General features: G+C 40.5%; 1 long non-coding RNA gene across 1 annotated transcript; it reads right to left on the bottom strand.

Moving 5' to 3' along the window:
* Positions 1–12,020: 12,020 nt before the first annotated feature.
* LOC134093730 (uncharacterized) lies at positions 12,021–15,756 on the bottom strand. The gene is made up of 4 exons (XR_009940382.1): positions 15,663–15,756; positions 14,665–14,720; positions 13,959–14,579; positions 12,021–13,621 (listed from the first exon to the last, which is right to left on the bottom strand). It is a non-coding gene; the product is annotated as an uncharacterized LOC134093730 (long non-coding RNA).
* Positions 15,757–21,966: the final 6,210 nt, after the last annotated feature.

Below are 21,966 nucleotides of genomic sequence, written 5' to 3'. Positions count from 1 at the left end.
CCTCAACCCAATAGAACAGCCAGTCTCCTAGTCTAACATCACAGTGTGACTTCACAAACGCACTTCTGAAAGAATGGTCAAAAATGCCCATAAACACACTCCCAAACCTTGTGGAAAGCCTTCCCAGAATAGTTGAAGCTGCTATAGCTGCAAAGGGTGGACCAATTAAGCCCTATGGATTAAGAATAGGATGTGACTGAAGTTCATATGGGGGTCAAGGCAGGTGACCCAATACTTTTGGCAATGTAGTGGCATACAGTACACCATATTGCCAAAAGTATTCACTTATAAAGGAGTAAGTGTGTTGCAGAATTGCAAATAGAGTGCAAAGTAGCACTTTTGTTTAAGGTATGGGTACAGTACATGTGTTTGAGGTATAGTAACAAAAGCTTCAAGTTGTGTTACTTTAGTCTGGGTTTATAGTGTTTAAGCAATGGGCAAAAACTTTAATTTCATGGTTACACTAAGAACAATTCCTGGTATTTGATAATGAAGAATCTTATCGGATTCTTACCTCTTTGTGGTATTTTCCACATTTCCACTCTTCCAGAGAACTCTCTGAAGGCTATGGGGAAGTTGTAGCGTCAAGCTATTTGATATTCAAATTCATTCCAAACAACAGTAGCAATGGTGATTTAAATGAAAGCTGAAGAAGGTTATAAAGTTTATAGTCGAAAGTTTCTATTACCATGAGTTATGGAAATTATGCCAACCATGGCCTACACTACAGTGTTGTTGATAACATCTAGACTGATACTCCTTTTTAAGACAATTTATTTCCTTTCCTTTTTATTTCCTTTATTCCTTTTCCAAAGTGATGCAGAATTTTTGGTGAGTTGTTTTGATTTACACATACACACACACACACACACTCAAAGAGAGAGAAAATAAAACCGTGAAACCTTCTGTGAAAATGTAGTGACATACTGTATCTTGGAGACAGTGTTATCGCCATAGCAATGCAAGCTGAAACATCTCTATTAGTCTATTACCAATGATGTACTGTCAAATGTGCCATTTGAATGTGTTTCTTTATTTTATTTACCGTTGTACAGTGAGTAGCAATACATATACCAGACCCCTGCATTAGGAGGATTTATGTGAAGCATTCTATTCTATTGGTTCATGCAGTACTGAAATATTATGATCCTCATGCTTATGTCCCAATACGGTTGTGTGGATGTCCTCAGTGAGCCAAAATCATAAAACAAGGATTTGAATGCATGGTGATATGGAAATGTCTGGATCTGCAAATTATGAAAGCACATGGTTTATCCTCCTCACTGGACTCAGTTATGGAAACTTGTACCTACATTGAAATCATGATCTTTACACTGTAAACGAGAATTTAATCATGTAGGTAAACGTATGCTGGGGGGAAAAGGAAAAGAGGATTTGTCACAGTTACAGTACTAATCCACAAGACATGACATGATTAAACAAACTCTATTTTAACACAGCAATGAATTCATCCAACAGAATCAATGTAAGATCAATGTAAAGCACCTATACTGTAAATACTGAACCATTAAGGCAAATTAACACAAGGAATGCCTTGGTGCCACAATTTCATTGTGTTCCCATGAGCCTGATGAGATAATTACATAGCTAAAAGTATTGCCGAATGTTTTCACATGAGTTTTCTTGAAGAGGGCCATACACGTATCCTCTCCGCACACACAGGTGCACCCCCTCCCCCACACACCATTAAGAGCAAAACACAACTATAACCAAAGGTCAAAAATTAGTGCTGGTTCTTATGACATGGATTCAAACTAGTTGGCTGGTTCTTATTAATAAGTTGCAGATAAAGTGTAAAAGTCTGACTTATGTAACACAAACCATAAACAGCAGTCATTTGTATAATGAAAGAGAGAGAGAGAGAGAGAGAGAGAGAGAGAGAGAGAGAGAGAGAGAGAGAGAGAGACTGGAGTTCTAGTGATATTCTCATAACAGCCTGAGAGTCCTCCTATCTGACATACAGTACAAGATCTGTAGAGCTTCTCAAACTCAGTCGTTCTCTACAGAAGGACGAGGAGATCCCAACACACTGAAACACCGCTAATGGTCCCAGTTCTCCTGACTTCTGACATATTCCACTAGTAAGATCTTTTGGGAAAGAAGGCTATAGTCTGTGCAATTAATACAAGTTAAGGTAAGACTGGCACTTCAATCTTGTTAAAATACTGTGTTGGAAAACTGTTTGTGATTGACAGCAAGTTGTCCTGATATAGAGACACACTGCAAATGATTTGATTCTTATCAAGATAAAAAAAACACTTAGATTTAGAAGTGTTAGATATTATTTTAAGTGTTCAATTTTACACTATCTGATTTCTAGATTTAATTATCTTAGTTCAAGAAATCTTGTCAAATTAATTTGTCGTGCTGCATGGACAGGTACATGGTTTTGAGTACCTTAGACTGACCTTACACCCCTTTTTTGCAGTGCATTATGTGACTTATATGACTATGAAAATTGTAGATTCATACCAAAGGCATTAGAATTATGAATTAACACATGTGGAATTATATACTTAACAAAAAAGTGTGAAACAACTGAAAATATGTCTTATATTTTAGGTTCTTCAAAGTAGCCACCTTTTGCTTTTAATACTGCTTCGCACACTCTTGGCATTCTCTTGATGAGCTTCAAGAGTCACCTGAAATGGTCTTCCAACAGTCTTGAAGGAGTTCCCAGAGATGCTTAGCACTTGTTGGCCCTTTTGCCTTCACTCTGCAGTCCACACGGTGGTTGGAACCAAAGGTCTCCGATTTTGACTCATCAGACCAAAGCACAGATTTCCACTGGTCTAATGTCCATTCCTTGCGTTCTTTAGCCCAAACAAGTCTCTTCTGCTTGTTGCCTGTCCTTAGCAGTGGTTTCCTAGCAGCTGTTCTACCATGAAGGCCTGATTCAGGCAGTCTCGTCTTAACAGTTGTTCTAGAAATGTGTCTGCTGCTAGAACTGTGTGGCATTGACCTGGTCTCTAATCTGAGCTGCTGTTAATGCGCGATTTCTGAGGCTGGTGACTCGGATGAACTTATCCTCCGCAGCAGAGGTGACTCTTGGTCTTCCTTTCCTGGGACGGCCAGTTTCTTTGTAGCGCTTGATGGTTTTTGCGACTGCACTTGGGGACACTTTCAAAGTTTTCCCAATTTTTTGGACTGACTGGCCTTCATTTCTTAAAGCAATGATGGCCACTCGTTTTTCTTTACTTAGCTGCTTTTTTCTTGCCATAATACAAATTCTAACAGTCTATTCAGTAGGACTATCAGCTGTGTATCACCCCTGACTTCTGCACAACACAACTGATTCCCAACCCCATTTATAAGGCAATAAATCACACTTATTAAACCTGACAGGGCACACATGTGAAGTGAAAACCATTTCAGGTGACTTGAAGCTCATCCAGAGAATGCAGAGTGTGTGCAAAGCAGTAATCAGAGCAAAGGTGGCTACTTTGAAGAAACTAGAATATAAGGCATATTTTCAGTTGTTTTACACTTTTTTGTTTTCCACATGTGTTAATTCATAGTTTGATGCCTTCAGTGTGAGTCTACAATGTCAATAGTCATGAAAATAAAGGAAACTCATTGAATGAGAAGGTGTGTCCAAACTTTTGGCCTGTACTGTATATATATATATATTTATGACAAGGCTATATGCCTTTATTATACAATACTTAATTCATATTCATTGGAGTTCATATATTTTTGAGTTCGTAATTACAAGTATGAGTAGCCTAACAGATCTCGGAGCCTAGGCTGCGAGACAGAGTCTTTTTGACGGCCTGCTAGTGGGGCGGGCAGCCAGTGGATGGTGAGGAAAGATTAGAGGAATACGATCATTTATGTTTGGGACTGCAATCACTGACACAACCTTTACACTCTTAGCAAATCATTTCAGATGTTCGGCAAACACATCTGTCTTGTAAACAAAGGTTTTAAAATGATTTGTTTTCTCAATTTCAAAGAAAATTCACATCCATATCACGGCATCGGTGCAGCCTTTGGTTGTGATGATAGCTTTGATACCACAAATGAAAGTTGAGGTTTAAGATTCTTCCAGACTGACAGGAGATGGTCATGCCATCTTACTGTACGTGGACCACACTGAATCACCCTGATTAGTGCCATCTAGAGCAGATCGCTGCAGGGGATGCACCCATGCAGAGCAGTGAAACACTGCAAACCCATAATATTCCCTCTTCTCTCTACACACATAGACACACACAGGGACATTACAGGAACAGAATGAACTAAAAACACCTAGTCATTTCATAATGTAACAAAAACATCAGAACTGTCATGATCCTGCAGGTACTGACTGACTTTGTGGCCCCCTGGTGGCCATTCTGTATATTGTTCTTTGTCATGTGCTCTGTGTTTACCTGTCTTTCATGTGTCTTTGTCTCCATCCCCTTATGGTCTGCACTTCCTGCCTTGTTAGTTTCCCTCTGTCTCTCTACGGTTTCTAGTCCTCTGTCTTTCTGATCATTAGTCTGTGTATTTCTACCCCCTGTTCCTCTGTCCTTCTTTGGTTTGTCTCTTCTAAATCAGCCAGTTTGGACATTTCTGACGTAAAGTGTGTCTGAACTGTCAGCTTATAAGTTCGTGAAGATGCTTTGTGAATAGAAACACTAAAGTAAACACTCAGATTATCATTATTTTTGTAAACTATCATTTCCCTAAAGTTGTGAGATCCCAACCAGAAGAAAACCATCCAAGTACAGTATCACTCCAAAAACAGAGAAACACTGGCTAAGGATGATGTTTGTTAACATGGATATGGTGATCCCTATCCTAGCTGTTTTAGCCTTTTCTGAAGCAGGTAAGAACAACCTGGTGGTATTTGAAAGAACTGTATCAGGTTTACACAAACACACACACACACACACACACACACACACACACACAGAGAGAGAGAGAGAGAGAGAGAGAGAGAGAGAGAGAGAGAGACACACACACACACACACACACACACACACACACACACACACACACACACACACACACACACACACACACACACACACACACACACACACACACACACACACACACACACACACACACACACACACACACACATAGTCCAGGGAGTCTTGATGTTGGTTTAGTTCCTGCTGCCCACTGGTGCTGTTGGGTCTAATCCACTGTACCAGAGGTTCAAGATCAGGCTCAATATCACTGCTCTTCAGAAGACCTTATCTATTTTGCAATGCATAAGTTGTCTAAAAAGAGATTGTGCGATAGGAAAAAATCCAGTCAAGAATGTCTCTTTGCACTTAATATAAGACATTATCATCCAACAAGCAAGCTAGACTGACCAGACTTGAATATAGTGGAAGACTTTTTAACTTATTATTAGTAATGTCACAAGTGAGAGAAATCCATTATATGTCTGGTCAGTCTAAAATATAGCTGGCTTGTTAGCTTTGTTGAAATGGTTGAAATGAAAGGGGAAAGTCTAAGAGACTGTGGAGCTATGAACTAAGATGAACTCTTGTTTGAGTGAGTTTCTACTGATTTGGAAGTTGAAAAGTTCAGTTTTTCAATGTTGACTTATAGACCAAAGGATTGGTAATGTAAGAGACTATTTAGAACTGCATAGCGTTTGTACTTTGTGCCAAGACATGCAGAGATCTGCATATTGGAGCTCACAGATTTGGCAGGTAATAATAAAGACTTTATTAGTCCACAGATGTGGAAATTTGTCTTTGGCTCCACAGGTAGTTGTTAAAACATAAATTAAAACATAAATACAATAAATACATCAAAGACACAGTTAATAAATACACAGACAACTCACAGTCACAATACAGAAGCAGCAGAGTATACAAATATGAAAAAGCCTATTTTGAATTTAGAAGTGTTATTGCAGTTGGTATGAATGATTTTTTGTAAATGTTTTTTGTTGCAGTTGCAGCTCTGAAACGTCTACCTGAGGGCATTTTAATGAACTCCCTAGACAAGGGATGCATAGAGTCAGAAACTATTTGTTGTGCTTTTTGTTTAACTTGTGTTTCATAGCACAGACCCAGCTGTTTCTGACCTTTCCCTATAATTTTACTTGCCATGTTCACAATTTTTGTTAATCTGTTCTTGTTCTTAGCCCCAAGGTTTCCATACCATGTATGCATATTAAACGTCAACACACTTTCTACAAGGCTTCTATATATTGTCTCTAATATGGACTTGCTAACTTCATATGAATCTAGCTTTCTGATTAAGTACATGCGCTGCATTGCTTTTTTAAAAATGTAATCAGTGTTCATTGTAAAACTTAAAGTGCAATCAAAGAACGTTCCCAAATATTTAAATTCCTCCACTTTCTCTACTGGTTGTGCATTAATAATGACAGGTGCGTCCTGGAAGGTATTGTTAGACCTAGCCATGACAAGCTCCTTGGTCTTTGTCTCATTAATGGAGAGATTACTGTCTTGGCACCATTTTGTGAGCCTCTCAATACACTGAAAGTAAATTGATTGATTTACTGCATTATTCCCTCCCTGCATAAGGCCAACCAATGCCATATCATCTGCATATTTGTACAAATGACAGGTGGGGTTCATGATCTGCATTTCATTTGTGTATAAGGAGAACAGAACAGGTGATAATACGCAGCCTTGCGGCGCCCCTGAATTTAGTGTAACAGTGTCAGAGAAGAGGCCATTGTACCTCACTCTCTGTGGGCGATCTGTAAGAAACTCCTTTATCCACTGCACAATGTGTTTGTTGGTGTTGGTGTCACATAGTCTTTTAATGAGGGTATGCTTCTTCATACAATTAAATGCAGAACTAAAATCAATGAATAATATTCTGGCATAACTCTTGGGCTGTTGCAGGTGTTTACTGACAGTGTTCATAAGTGTCAGTGTTGCATCACCAGTACCCCGGCCCTTCTTATATGCAAACTGGAGTGGGTCTAGATAATCATTGAGTGATGTTGAAAGATGATTTACTAAGACCCTCTCCATACATTTGCACAGAATACTGGTCAATGCAACAGGCCTAAAGTCATTGAGCTCTGTAGCTCTTGGCTTCTTAGGCACAGGGATGATGTTAGATATTTTCCATATCCTTGGAACAGCATGATTATTCAATAAGAGTTGAAACAATTTTGTTAGCACAGCAGTTAACTCAAATCTGCATGTCTTAATCACCCTCCCCCTAAGTCCATCTGGACCCGGTGCTTTATCAGGTTTAACTCTAGCCAAGCTGGCCGACACCTCTGTTTCTGTAAGTACAATTGGTGAGTGTGCAGTTGAATTCATAAAAACATCATAATTGAGCTCATCACTGTCATTACCCAGGGCATTATCAAATCTTGAATAAAACTGATTCAAGTCATTAGCAAAAGATATACCTTTGTTTCCCAAGACTACCTGTTTATTCTCCTCCCTGCCCATCATCACATTGAGTCCCTTCCAGGCCGCTTTGGCATTACCTGAGCAGAGTTGCTTTTCTATCTTTTCTTTATACTTCAATTTATTCTTCCTTATGATTGCCCTCAGCTCCTTTCTCTTTGCTTTCACTATGTCATTATCCCCGTTAATAAAAGCAGTTCTCCTTTCCATGATGCATTTCCGCATATCTGCTGAAGCCTCAAACTTGTCATTTGGATAAACTCTGACCAATTTCCTAATAGTAACATTATCCTCACAAAATTTCATGTATTCAGTTATAGTCTCTGTTAAATTGTCCATATCACCACAACAGTCAAAGAACATTTCCCAGTCCGTAATTCCAAAACAGTCTTGCAGCATATCCTGACATCGTTCATCCCATACCTGGACCTCTTTCACTGTAGGGTGCTCGCGTTTAATTTTGGCTCTGTATTTTGGGAGCAGGTGGATAACATTGTGATCCGACTTCCCCAATGGTGCACGACATAAGGCTCTGTATGCGTCTGGTATGTTACCAAAACACAAATCGAGAGTACGCGCGCCCCTCGTTGGACAGTCTATATATTGGTGAAGTGTGGGGATGTCGTGGGCCAGGTCACAGTTATTAAAGTCCCCGAGAATGAACACTGGATTGTCTGGAGAACGTGTTAGTGCAGTGTTATAGCTTTCAGCTATCCTACCTGCAGCCTCCTGATGTTTTGGTCCAGGAACGTATGTCAGGATGATTGTGATCTGCCCAAACTCCCTTGGTAAGTAGAAAGGCCGAAACGTCACGGTGAGGATTTCGTAATCCGGCGTGCATATTTGTTCCCGAATATTCATTTGCGTGGTCCAGCTGTTATCCACGAACATGCACAGTCCTCCACCGATTGATTTCCTTGAGAGATTTCCATCTCTATCTGCCCGTATAGTTGTATATCCCGCAATGGAAATTGTTGTTTCTGGTTTTAGCCATGTCTCTGTCAGGCAGATGAGGTTGCACATCTTAAAGTCTGTTTCAAGGCTCAATCTCGCTGTTAATTCATCCACTTTATTGTTGAGAGATCGGACGTTTGAGAGGGTAATAGTAGGGAGAGGAAATCTAGAGCCACGTCTCCTCAATCTTGTGCGTACCCCTCCTCTAGATCCTCTTTTCTTGGTCTTCGTTTTCTTTCTGGTAGGCCTACCCCTGCCTCGGCCTCTGTGTCTCAGAATATCTGAGCAGTCCATTGGGATGGAGTATTTAAAATTGCCGGCATGGGCTTGGAGCGTCAACAGCTGATCTCTGTCGTAGGTGAGAACGGCGTCATGCCCACTGGTTAATGTGGCACAATTCACCGTATACAGCAGCAGCACAATTGCCGCCCAGGCATAAAATAGTTCCATATTTGTAATCCGCATACTCTGCTATCGTAACAGTGTGTTAGTAGGGTACTGACAAAGTTATAAGACATACAAACAAACTACCGACGTGAAGCTCTGGGTCAGCGGCCGTACCGCGCCCCGGAAGGTGTTTGTCTTTGTGTGTGGGCCTAGAGCCATCTGATGTTGTATAGGCTTTTGTCAAAGTGGTACTCCAGTGAACACCATCTCTGTACACCAGGACGGGTGGAAGAGGTGGGCAATGGCTAAGAGAAGGTTGAAGAGGACTGGTGCCAGGACATAGCCTTGGCACATGCAGATGCACACACACACACACACACACACACACACACACACACACACACACACGCGCGCGCACACACATACATACTACATATACACACTCACCAACGCATGCTCACATGTAAGCAAGCACTGTACTTGCAATATTATTATTATATTATATTATTATTAACAATATTATTTTCTCCATCATTTCTTTCATGTAGTTTTCCATCATTTCATTATTTTTCATGTCTCCCCACTTAGGTTTGGATATCAAAACATTACCTCTGGATGTCCTCAGGACGCTTATACACGTGGAACATAGAGTAGAATGGAATGGGGGCAGGAATATCTGTAGAAGTCACTACACTGATCTTGTCACTCTATATGACGAGACAGATGAACAACAATTACTAGCATTAATGAAATCATCTCCGTTCTCATTCTTAGGTGTTTTTATTGGTCTCAAGAAAGGTAATTCATATATATGGTCAAATGGTGATCCTGTTATTTACGAGAAAAATGCATTAGACTATAGTCACAACAACTGTGTTACCATGGAGGCAGATGGGGACTGGGAAGCTTTGCCATGCACCCACAAGAGAACGTTCATCTGCTACAGTGACGGTAAATATCTTTAAAAGTGACATTACACACCATTCTGATCTTTTCACCAGGTGGATTACAGTAATGATGGCGTTTTGGTCTCTCTCTCTAGTGCCTGGTAATTCCAGATACACACTGATTGAAGAACTAAAGACTTGGTATGAGGCTCAGTATTATTGCAGAGAGTTCTACACTGACTTGGTTAGCATCAAAAATGAAGAGCAGAACAATGCTGTACATGCTGAAAAACAGAAACACCCAAACAGTTCCTGGATTGGATTGATACGGGATGACTGGGAGTGGGCTGATGGAGGACTGTCAGGATATAGGAACTGGGGCAGTAATGCTGACTTTATACCACACCGTGACTTCACTGTAGTGAGAATTTTATTTTCTGATGGATGGATGCCAGCAACTGAAACGGTCAGTGCCGTACTCATCTGCTACAAAGGTACATATTTTAACATTGCCAGTGTACCTGTGTGTGTGTTTGTGAGTGTCAGTGCCTATGTGTGTCCGTGTGTGGGCACTGCCAGTGTACCTGTGTGTTTGTGCGACCGTTTGCTTTTCTGTATGATAGTTTTCTACTACAGTTGAAGAGTTCAGATGCAAAAGCCTCTAAATCCACTTTTGTCAAAAATGAGATAATGATTAGAGGCTTTTGCATCTGAACCCTTCAGTTTGCTTCCTGGTTCTGGGTCAGGCTGGGTGAGGCCAGAGCATTGACCTATTTTGTTATCTTGATCAGATCACCAACAGGGGGATGATGCTGAATCGTATATTCTCAGACAGGGTAATTTGCAAATTCTGCAGTTGTCACACATACTGTATGCTTGTATATCCGGTTTAATGAGGTCAGAGCACTGTTTTTTTTACCTTGCTACAGTTTAAACACTGTATTCGTCTGCTACCTGATCCTTGTCGTGGTTGGGAAATACTAAGAGGTTACATCTCCTCTGAGCGTTCTGTAAGCTTGTTTTGTACACCTGACATGAGACGCATCACTCATTAGTCAAGGGCAGAAACAGACGGATGAAACAGAATGAAGAACAGACACTGAGATACATAAAGAGACCCATTAACAAATTACTAAAGGATGGACAAATCCAAATCACAAAGGGTCAATACTAGGCAATAATGTCCATATGGTGAATCGGTATGACGAGAAACAACAGAGGTGGAGAGGAGCCTATCTGGAGGAGTCCGTGAATGCTGGCAGGCAGGCTAGATGGCTAGACACTATGAAAGTGATCCAGCAATAATGGTCAGGCAGTGAGTATTATAAACATAGAGTAATGGTGTGGGAACAGAGTACAGGTGTTTCAAACCACCTACTTGCACACTTCAAATACTTCAAGTACATAGTGCAGATAGTGCAGGGACAATGCTAACCGTCGAAAAGTGGGCACAACGCAAGAAAGTGGTCAGTGCTCACCAGCAGTGAACTGATGGAAGTACTGTATGTGGTTTGAGACACAACTCAATTGCAAATGTCCAAATTCACACCCATTCTCACTTCTCATCACATACTGTAGATATCACTCCGAACTCAAAAAAATGGCAGTGAAAGGCATTTGTTGAAATTACTCTCAAATAGAGGCTTTGTGGATTTTAATCCATTTTATATTATGGAATCAACCGTTTGAATATTTTAACTACTGCCCTATGCTGTTATGTACTCTTTACTTTTGTTTATGAAAAGCATATTGAACTACCCCTGTGTATGAACCTGCACTTGCCTTGCCTTATCAGTGTAAAACAAAGTTGGCTCATTTGGCAAGAATGGCTGATCAGATATTAGAAAACAAAGCCCGCCTCTGATAAGTCAAAGCTTATCTGTTGTTGTTTCAGACCACATCCATATCAGTAACGTAAGCATGACCTGGATGGAGTCTCTGGACTACTGTCAGGGATTCAACGGCTCCTTCTGCCTTCAGTCACCAAAAGAGCAACTGGCCGCTACTAGGCTGATGAGAAGGCTCCAGATCACAGAACCGGTGTGGGTGGGCCTGCAGCAGAGCAGCTTCTTTGGGGCCTGGGTCTGGACCGCTGGAGAGGCTGTGGCCTGGAACAACTGGAAGGGGGCGCAGGAGCCCCAGCTGCCCGACTCCCGTCACTGTGGAGCCCTGATGCCCGAGAGGGATGAATACAAGTGGGCGGACATGAACTGCATGACCAAGCAGCGGGCTCTATGTTACGATTGGGTTGTCAATGATCCTTCTTTAATCTGAAAATTTAGCTTTATTTAACTTTACTCTACAGAGGGGCAATATAGTTATGCATAATCTAGCTCTGGCATCACACGCAAGGCTAAGGTAAATAAATGTTTTTATAATATGAAAAAAAAATCAAGCACTGAAATGGAATTCATGGTATGCACTTTTATTTTACATTTACATTAAGGCCGAAATGTCTATTCACTTGTCAATGTTAAACACACCTTTTGAAGGCATCGTCTATATTGGAAAGCACATTTGAATGTCTAATCTAGCTATACTTTCTATATATATTTGTAATTGATTTCAACAATAAAATATAACAATAACAAACTCATTCATAGTTGATTTCTTTTTACTTTTTACTATACTAAATACTGGACATCCCCATTCGAAGGCTACCTATCAAATTCCATTCCCATGTAGTCTTGAAAACAGGTGTTTAAACTGTCTTCTTTATAACAGACTTATTCTGTATCTGTGAGGTCCTATAGGTTGCTAAAGGCACACTGTAAAGTACATGTGGTGAGCTCTAGACATGGCGACACACACCAGTGCTTGTCTGAGTCCTGTCTTGGCCTGACTAGCAGTGGCTCTACATAACGAGTACCCAGGCAGCAAGGCTAGTATTGACCATCTCATGAAAAAGAGCTGAGACTGGGGAACTTGGATCACATGGACTAAATGAGAGGGGCAGGTTTGGGTGGAGAGGGGGCACAAGGAGATGGACATCACTCCAGCACCATGTCTAGCATGTCAACCAGGCCTCAACTCCACCACCCCTCAACAGGTCTCATTACAACTCTGAAGAAGTTGAAAGCTTCAGCAGCTGAGATGGGAGAAACTAAGCATACAGCAACTTTTGCCTGAGCTCTTCACTAGTCAAAGCTCTATGTAGTGGCAAAGCTCTTATTAAATCTCGACTAAAGTTTGCCTAAAGGCATGTGGGATACTCCAAATGGAAGAAGGCCTGTCTGTCTGATGAGGCCAGATTTAGCTTATTAGTCTGGCAGACACCAAACTCTGTTTATGAATTTCTCTCGATCTCTTCTCCTTTTTGTTTAGCTCTGGTAGGAGGCCATTTGTCTAGCACTGCTGATCCCCAGTGGAATAGTGTTTGGCCCATTGCAACTGATTTAGTCATTGTTTCATTTGTACTTTTTTCTCCCCCTGGAGACTCACTGACCTCTCAGTGGCAAGCCTCAGCTCTGTCCTATCCTCATGCCCCAAACATATCTATACACACACTGAGTTGCTTGAGTTTCTAGGGGGCTGGCTACAGCAGGTAGAGGCAAATGTGTGCTTCTTTGAACAATATTCAACAATATATTTGGCATTTTAGCCAAATAATGTCAAGCGTGCCCATAGCAAGGCACCTGGCATGTTTGGCATTTTCTTTTATTAAATTAGCAGATGCTTTTCTCCAAAGCGACTTATATACATTTTTTTGTGATATGTATATCAATTACATTACAAGGGCCAGAACAATGAGTGGAAGGTGGAGCAATGAATGTCCCCAGAGTAATGAGTGGAAGGTGGAAATTGAACCCACCACTTTTCAAGCAAAACAGAAAAACAGACAAACACACACAAACACAAACACACAGACAGACGTGCCTGCTATGATTAATAGATAGACGATAAACCCTGCAAAAACGCCAACAAAGATAATAACACACCACAGAAACAACCCATAACAAAATCCAATGTATCGGTCATTCCGTGGCACCTCTCTATGACGTGTCCTTGCTGGTTGTGGTCCTGGAGGACAAATACTGTAGAATCACCCATCATACACCACTCATATGAGCATTACTCCATAAGAAGATGTACCTAATTGTGTAAGTATTCTGGATCTGTATGATTTTGGAACACATTTGCGAAAAATATTCTCTCTCTGTCTCTGTTTCTCTCTTTCGCCAGGCTAAACAGAGTCTACTTTGAGGAAAGTATGAAACATATTTTTTAGTTTCATGTTTTTTAACACAATAAAATAAAGTATGTTACATATAATATTTTCTACAGAGTAAAGTTTTGAACACATGTAAGTACTGATCGCTTATTAAATCCAAACAAACCGTAATGAAATTGGACTCACCTGGTGACCCACTGCCCCTCCTGTTCCTCAGATTTTGAATGAGGGCTGCAAGCTCTTCTGCCTCCATAGTTGGTCTCGGCCTTTTAACCTCATGATGTTGAAGGAAACTTTGTCTGTTTCTAGCCGCCATTTGATCTACCTTCTGTAAGAGCTCAGAACCGGGCTTGTCCAAGAAAATAATAGAATGTCCTCCTCCACATTTATCTACAAGCTGCCCTAGAATGTGTTTGTCCAGCAAGATCGTGTTAGACATTATTTTGTAGGTGCAGATGAACACAAGCATGGTGTGTCTCCAGGCTCTCTCAGACAGGAAGCTCATGTGCTGTTGAGCCCTCTCCACGTCACGCCTCGTGATGCCCATGTCGGGCCCGATGGGCAGCGCCAGCAGGAGAGCGTGCGGCCCTGGAGGGCAAAGGGTCACGCTTCTCATGACCTCCTGTTCTACTGCAGCACCAGTGTGTTCTGATTCACTGTCCCAGCCTTGGGTCATCACCATGGTGACTGTCCGGCCAGATTCTTCTCTCTGCAAGCACATTGACCCATCGGCCCACAGGCCCACGATGTCCTTGCTGACGAAGCCTTTCCATGGACCAGCCTGACCCAGTAAGATTATCCGTAGATCTGAAAGTGAAGGGGATCGGCAAGATGAGACAGGAGTGTGGTCTATGGATAAGTCACTATGGCAGAAAACACCATAAAGATTTACCATTTTTAGGCACGTATCCATGATCCATCTTCCAACAGGCTCTTCTGACACTATCTCTGTGCATGGGGTAGATGTGGGTGATGGCCCAGTATTAGACAGACCGAAAAGCAGGTCATACAACATACAGAATTCACCTACTGACTGTTTGGCACAGAGAACAAAGATGAAAATTCTCAAATGATCTAATTACTCTTAATCAAATGCTACTACAGCAAGACATCTGCTTTTCTAATCACAGCCCATAGTTCCTACCCTGGAAATCCGGAGTTCTTGCGAGAGCACAATTTGAATTGTGTCCGCAAGATACTCTGGCAATGAGCAATGATGCACGTTACTTTTACCGCAGGAATCGGGGGGGCAAAAAAGGAGTGGGCGAGCTAAAACTGATGACGACAGCGCTACAACTTTCGTTTTTGGTCGTAGTGTTATCCAATTGCGTGCACTCCAGTGAGATTTTAGAGAGATGCATGCTTGGTGCCACCCCTCGAGTTAGGCCATTTTCATTATTCGTGGCCAGATCCTTAATCTGAAAGATTTCAGGGTCTGGTTTACTACCAGGCTACATAGTTCCATGAATAATATAGGCTATAATTAGGCCTATCATTCTGATTATAAATAATTATAATGTATAGTAGAAAACTGTATAGCCTACACCTTGTAATGTTGTGACAAAAGTATTCTGTCTCACGGATGCACTGTTTCATCTCTTCTCAAATAGGCTATAATGAACATTTGAAGTTCAACCTCTGTTTGAAAATCATACTCTCATTCTTAGTTCCTCAGTATATTGCAGTGTCCATTATTTGCATTTTAATAAGGGACATGTAACAGAATGAATATGTTTTAAACATACAGTAATAGCTTAATATAATGCATAGTTATAGGTTAATACAGTACATAAAAATACAGTGACCTTATATTCACCATTCTTCTAATGATGCTTAGATGATGGATAACCCATCCAAAAACTGTTAAATGTAATATTTGTAATACATCACCTTGAGGAAGTTCTTTCTTAATACTGTATTTTACATTCTGCTCTGTTCAGTCTGAAATACTGTATTCCTGTATTCCCATCAAAGCATGCGACCGCACCCATAGACTTGTTTGGGAAACTTTGAAACCACCTTGCAGAACTGGTTTGTCCATCCCTGCCCATCATGTCATGAGACACTTTGAGAAGCAATTCAGTTTCGCTTTCATTTTTTCTCTTAAAGAGAAATTAGGCATTACACTTGGCAATATGCTGCTCTTGATTTGTTGTTTCATGGAATTCATTACAAATTAGTTTCTATTTCTGTAAAACTAGTATTCATGGTTGGAAACAATATGTTGATAATGTGCAATTGTTTTGTCAAGGACTTCTACTGTACTTACAAATAATATATGAATTTGTTTGCTATGAATCTATTCTCCAAAAAGATGACCTTAGTTGTACTTTTAGGGAAGAGAGGAGTTGGAAAGAGCTCCTGGGTGGTGAGGTTGCCAAGACAGAAGGAACAGGGCTCTATGTGTGGAGGCAGGGAGAACATGATGGGGAAACAATTACAGCGTGGGGAGAGGGGGTTTACCAAACAGTATAGAAGTAAAGTTGCATGCATAGTCTACAATGAAAACTTGCAAAAGAAATGTATGCTTTCATTCAAGCAGCATCAGGTGCACCAGTGTGACCTAGAACTTTTTCCAGGCTCATTCTTTAAAATGTTGTTTACACTCTGGAGCCCTGGCCTACACCGACTTTCAGTCTCACACACACACTCATTAATTCATAAAGATCCCTTGATGTTTAATGTCATGGTTATAATCATGTCATATCGGTCTTAAATGTTACCTGATGAATGTGTTTTTTTCCCACTGTCTTTCCTGTCTTTCAGAGCCTTTTGCGGCATAAATTCCCAACACGGAAGCAAGGCAGTAAAAAGAGGGCTGAATTCACCTGTCTGCACTCTATTGCGTAAACTACTCGATTTTGAGTTGGTGGGTAGGGGACATTAGCGGTTAGGGGGCATGGGGGTTCTGATAGAAAAGGGGGAGGGGGGCTGAGCATGATATCTCAAGAATGTATTTATTTTATTTATTTTATTTATTTTATTTATTTTATTTATTTAAAAAAAGAATGGGTTGTCAAATGTCATGTTCTTGTGGACGTGATAATACAAAATAAAAGATAATAATTAAAAACAATTACCACTTGTTTTGTTTTTCTTTGCTGACATCTGAAAGAGGATATTTATCCAAGTTACAATATTTAATTGTAATATTGACAATATTCTGTCCTGTGAAATTACAGGAAATCCTTAAAATTACAGGAAGTTCCTGGCTACTGAGTTGCCGTAAATGTTTACAGTAGTCTATCCTGTGTAATTACAGGAAATTCCTGGAATAATTACAGTAGGGATGTTGTATTAAGTACAGTACCTTGTTGTAGTTACTTTACAGTAACAATCCTGTATACTGCTTAGGCTACAATAAATTTACGGCAACTGTTAGCCAGGAATTTCCTGTAAAATTACAAGAAATTTCTAACAGTGAGGATACAAGGATGTTTATTTTTCACATGCATAGAATTAGTAATGTAAAGAGTGCAGTGAAATTGTCAGTTCCTTTGCCTATGGAGGGGGGGGGGGGGCACCTTGCCAACAGGCATGGCAAGCAACTGCTTGGAGCCCCGAGACCTCAGAGCATTTACTGGTGCGACAAGCGAGAATTTCGTCAATAGAGATTGAATGGCGGGTTACGTGCTTTTGTGTGCTCCTGTCCTGTCCTGTCTTACAAATAGTAGCCTACATGTATGCTATCGGCTTATAAACAGTGGATCTGTGCCCAAAAGAGTGCAAACAATCCAGACATATTGAGCCCGACTGGCGCAAAGTGCATCAAAAAACACAGCCATTCTTCACTGTTACATTGCTCCGCAATTATTAGTCGCAGCGAGATGAGACCTGTATAGCACGAAAGAGCAGAAGCGGGGCTTTCCAACGAGACTAGGCACTTCTCTGTACGATCAAGTATGAAAGTCATGAAGTTAAATCAAAGTATATCATATTTACAGTCTATATTGCTCTGCGTTCACCCGCACATCCAGTCTCGCTTGAATTACTGGCAAACCCGGCATCGCACAGAGATGCTACGCATGTCAGATGAAAGAGGAGAGCTAGAGCTATCCACACAGATACCAAACCTTTTAAGTTATAAAACAGACCAAGTGACAACAAAATAATAACTTCATTTAGCTCCACTTACCCTATGTTTTTGTGATAATAGCTGTTCATAATCCAACGTTATCATGTGTTTCTCTATGGCAAGGCACGTTCATAGCATACGGTTTTGAGATCCTATATAGCAAACTCCTGTATGGTATCCAATTCAAGACTCATATTGCATCCAAATTTGTTTGACAAATAAACACTTTTTTTGCCTTTACTTTGTTCATTGCAATGCAGTAAAATAAATATTAGAGAATCATCATGTGTGCACGTCATGTGTGCTACAGCGCAAACAAGTCAGGTCAGATTATTTCTGGAAGGTAGGCCTACACACCACATATTTCTGTAAATGGCTCAGACCCAAAGTATCCCTCCAAGTCATGTCGAGCTGCTTGCTGTGGTGAGATACACGTCAAAATGTAAGAATTTGTATAGTAGCCTGCTTTTTGAATTTGTATTAGGCCTATTTAAAAATCTAAAATAAATCAATGCAAGTATTTATGCATGATATTGTGGCAGATCTGGGTAGCCTAGACTGTGCTGAAAAAAAAAAAAACAGTATGTAGCATGTGTGAATGGCACTTGCAATGAATGATAAATGCTTGGCATAGGGCTAGCAACATGTTAAAAACAAGTTTTTTTTTTTTTTTTTTTGGGGGGGGGGGGTGTAAGTAGGGCCCCCTAGGATTTTTTGCTTAGGGCCCCCACAGACTCTAGAATCGCCAGTGGGGGGCAGTGGCATACTGATCAGGGGTGTGATTCTTCCGTTTTTTCAGGCCTGAAAATGAGACCCACGCAATTCGTATAGATCCGCTGAGGTTTTTTTTTTAGGGGGGGGGGGGGGGTTCAGAGGTTTATTTCTGTGTAGCCTAAACACAGACCATTGCTTTATAGGCCGCTGACAATGATGACGGTTTTGGCGCTTCTTTCATTCATATCGCTCCGCAAGCCTTGTCCGTTCTCTCACTAGTGGAATTCATTGAAAGTGAAAGCAGACGGGTTGATGACTGTTTGATGCAAGTTCGATGTGTGAGTGTGTGGTAAACTATTTGTTTCTTAGCAGAAGCCATGAAACGGTAAAGGTCAAATTATTTGTTTAGGTATTATTATTAAGTTAAGTAGTAGGCTAGGCTATTTATTACGTTTTTGCTTCGCGTTCGCGTCCAGTTTGACGTGTCTGGATTTTCCGATAATGACGACAATCTCCTGGTGCTGATAGCCTATATTGACTTTTAATTTCTGCGTGTGTAAACTATAGTCTAGGCTACTGTACTTGAAGTTAGCTGTGACAGACTAGCCTACTGGTTTTCATCGTTTTCACCACAAAGCCCGTCTACTTATTGTTTAGTTAACGTCATTCCGCGTTTGTCCAGCCGTTCACCTCCGTGCGCCCCATGTCATTCAAAACATATTTCGGGATAGGCATCTCACTGAAAACGTAGGCCTATTATGAGTGCTAAGAGATTGACACTTTGGCATTCTTGGTAAACATCAGTCTTGACTCTTGCACGTAATATTGAGCTGATTTTTTTTAGTGGAAATGGCTTATTGTAGCAATGTGCTGATACATGGAAAAAAGTTGCCTATTTAAAGGCACAGTCTGAATTTTAATCCTAGCTCTCCATTGAGTGTGTGCACTTGAACAACTGTGTAGCCTATACCAGTAGGGCCTGCCATTTATTTTAGGAGGAGAGGAGGACATGTTACCTTGGAAGGAGAGGGAGTGATGCAATTTGATTTTCTTTCCAACTTAAATATCAATAACCTTCAAGCAACCTCTTCAATCAGCATCAATAGGCCTATATCGTACAGAACGACTGTAAGGGGGCAGGCTAAATGTTATCATAGGCCTATAGCCTACTAAATAATGTAGTCAACATTATAACTTTATGTTGGTTTAAGTTGAAACAAAACATGAACTGAGAAAATCCATAATTCTACATCATTGTTGGCAAAATTATCATGATAGCCTATATTTCAGCCATATCTGCTTTAGTCTTAAGTAGGCCCTTGGCTACTTTGCTATAAATGAGTTTTCTTTAGGCCTTATAGACCATTTTGTAATATGTTATAATGTTTGAAATATATGTATCTCAGTCTATCAATAGTTCTCATAAAAGTCATCAGATGTCATCATTTAAGGAGTTATTTTTCAAAATGTTCTCCCGGGGGTGCATGCCCCCGGACCCCCCTAGTAAATTACATTGAAGTGCACAGTAGCGATACTATAGTACCTTAGCTATACACTAGAGCAGCAGTTCACAAACTTTACCCCCCAAGAAGTCTGAGTGTTGTGGAGTGCATGAAGCAATGTGGGATATATAAAGTGGATGGAGAAGTGTGGTATATACAGTATGAAGTGCTGCAGTCGTGTGTGTGTGTGAAAATCTTCCCATTTTATAAGACACAAGAACCACAACACGTAGTATAGTTTTTAGCAACGACTCCCGGCCAAGAGGAGAGAGAGTTCAGAGAGGAATTCTCCCCTCTCCAAAACAATCTCTGAACTCTCTAACGCAAAAAAGGTTATTTTATTAAAGAAAAGCACAAAGCAGAGCAAAACACGTCAGCATGACCTTGGTCGAAACCTCCCTAAATTCATCCTCGCTCATCCCCAGTTCCTTATCTCTACAGGTGCATAGCTTTGTGAGGCTTCTATGTTTCTGTGAATAACAACTTTTAATCATGATAATATATGTTATATGATATCATGATAATATGTTATATGATAATATATGTGAATAACAAGTTAATCATGATAATATGTTATATGAATAACTTTGTCAGTGTGTGTGTGTGTGTGTGTGTGTGCTGGAGAGTGAATGTGTACAATTTCAGTATAGTGTGAGTTCATGATTCAGATGGCCTGAGGATAGAAGCTTCTCCTGAGTCTCTCAGTTCTGGCCTTATGACTACATTGTTGTTCAGACTGTACTTTACCAAACTGTCTTTCTGTCTGTCTAACACTGGGCCATCACCCACCTTAGCACATACACAAAGATAGTGTCAGAAGTGCCTGTTGAAACAAAACAAATGTCAAGATGGACTGTGGATAAACATGGTGTCAGCAACAGTGCTTTCACAACTGATTCCATAGACAGTCTCACTCTTGAGGATCATCACTCGTCGTGTTCATCACCTACAAAACTAGATACAGTATACCACATAGCGGTACAAAATATGACCGCCGCTCAGTCCTGTACATCCTGTCCTCCAACCGTGTGTGGGTGTGTGTGTGTGTGAGTGTGTGAAAGACAGTGTATGAGAGAGAGAGAGTGTGTGTGTGAGACAGTCTTGCATACCCTTTACTCAACACTACAACACTACCATCTACAGGCCCGATGGTGTACAGTCACTAAATGTACACATATTCATTACAGTGCATGCAAATGCACTGTTCTGTTCTTCCTAGGCATCTTCTTCTTCTTATTACAGTGCATGAAAATGCACTGTACTGTTCTTCCTCGGTCTTCTTCTTATTACAGTGCATGAAAATGCACTGTACTGTTCTTCCTATTCTTCTTATTACAGTGCATGAAAATGCACTGTACTGTTCTTCCTAGGCTTCTTCTTATTCTTCTTCTTCTAACGCATTTAATGCAGCTTCAACCGTTTAACGTAGAAACTTCATTCAAACTTTGTAACGTAGGTCTTGCTTAGGACACCCGTGCTATTTATTTTTCAACTTTGTAACTTTTATACTTTTTAAACTATAAATTAAAAACTATTAAAATTTCCCCATAGACTTAACATTGTGATTATGACATCATAATAGGGCAATTAGAATCTTCTGCCAGGTGGCCAGGCCAGCTGCAGCAGCTCACTCTCTCTCTCAGGCTTTAAGCATACATTCTCTGTGAAGACTACATATACCTGTTAAACTGTTTCCTCTGTCCACAACTGTTTCAAAATAAAAGTCCTCACTGCAATAATACACTATTAAATCATTTAACCATTGAAACTACTAATCTATTTAACTGTTCAACCATTCCCACTGTCAGTTATCATCAACTATGCCTCCAGTCAACTACATGAGACCTCCATGTACCTAGCAACCAACATAGCAACCATTAAAATGAAGCGTTTATGACCGTTT

Source organism: Sardina pilchardus, chromosome 1, assembly GCF_963854185.1.
Source record: "Sardina pilchardus chromosome 1, fSarPil1.1, whole genome shotgun sequence".
Taxonomy (NCBI): domain Eukaryota; kingdom Metazoa; phylum Chordata; class Actinopteri; order Clupeiformes; family Clupeidae; genus Sardina; species Sardina pilchardus.
The sequence above is the reverse complement of the archived record's forward strand: the minus strand, read 5'-3'. Positions and strand labels throughout refer to the sequence as shown.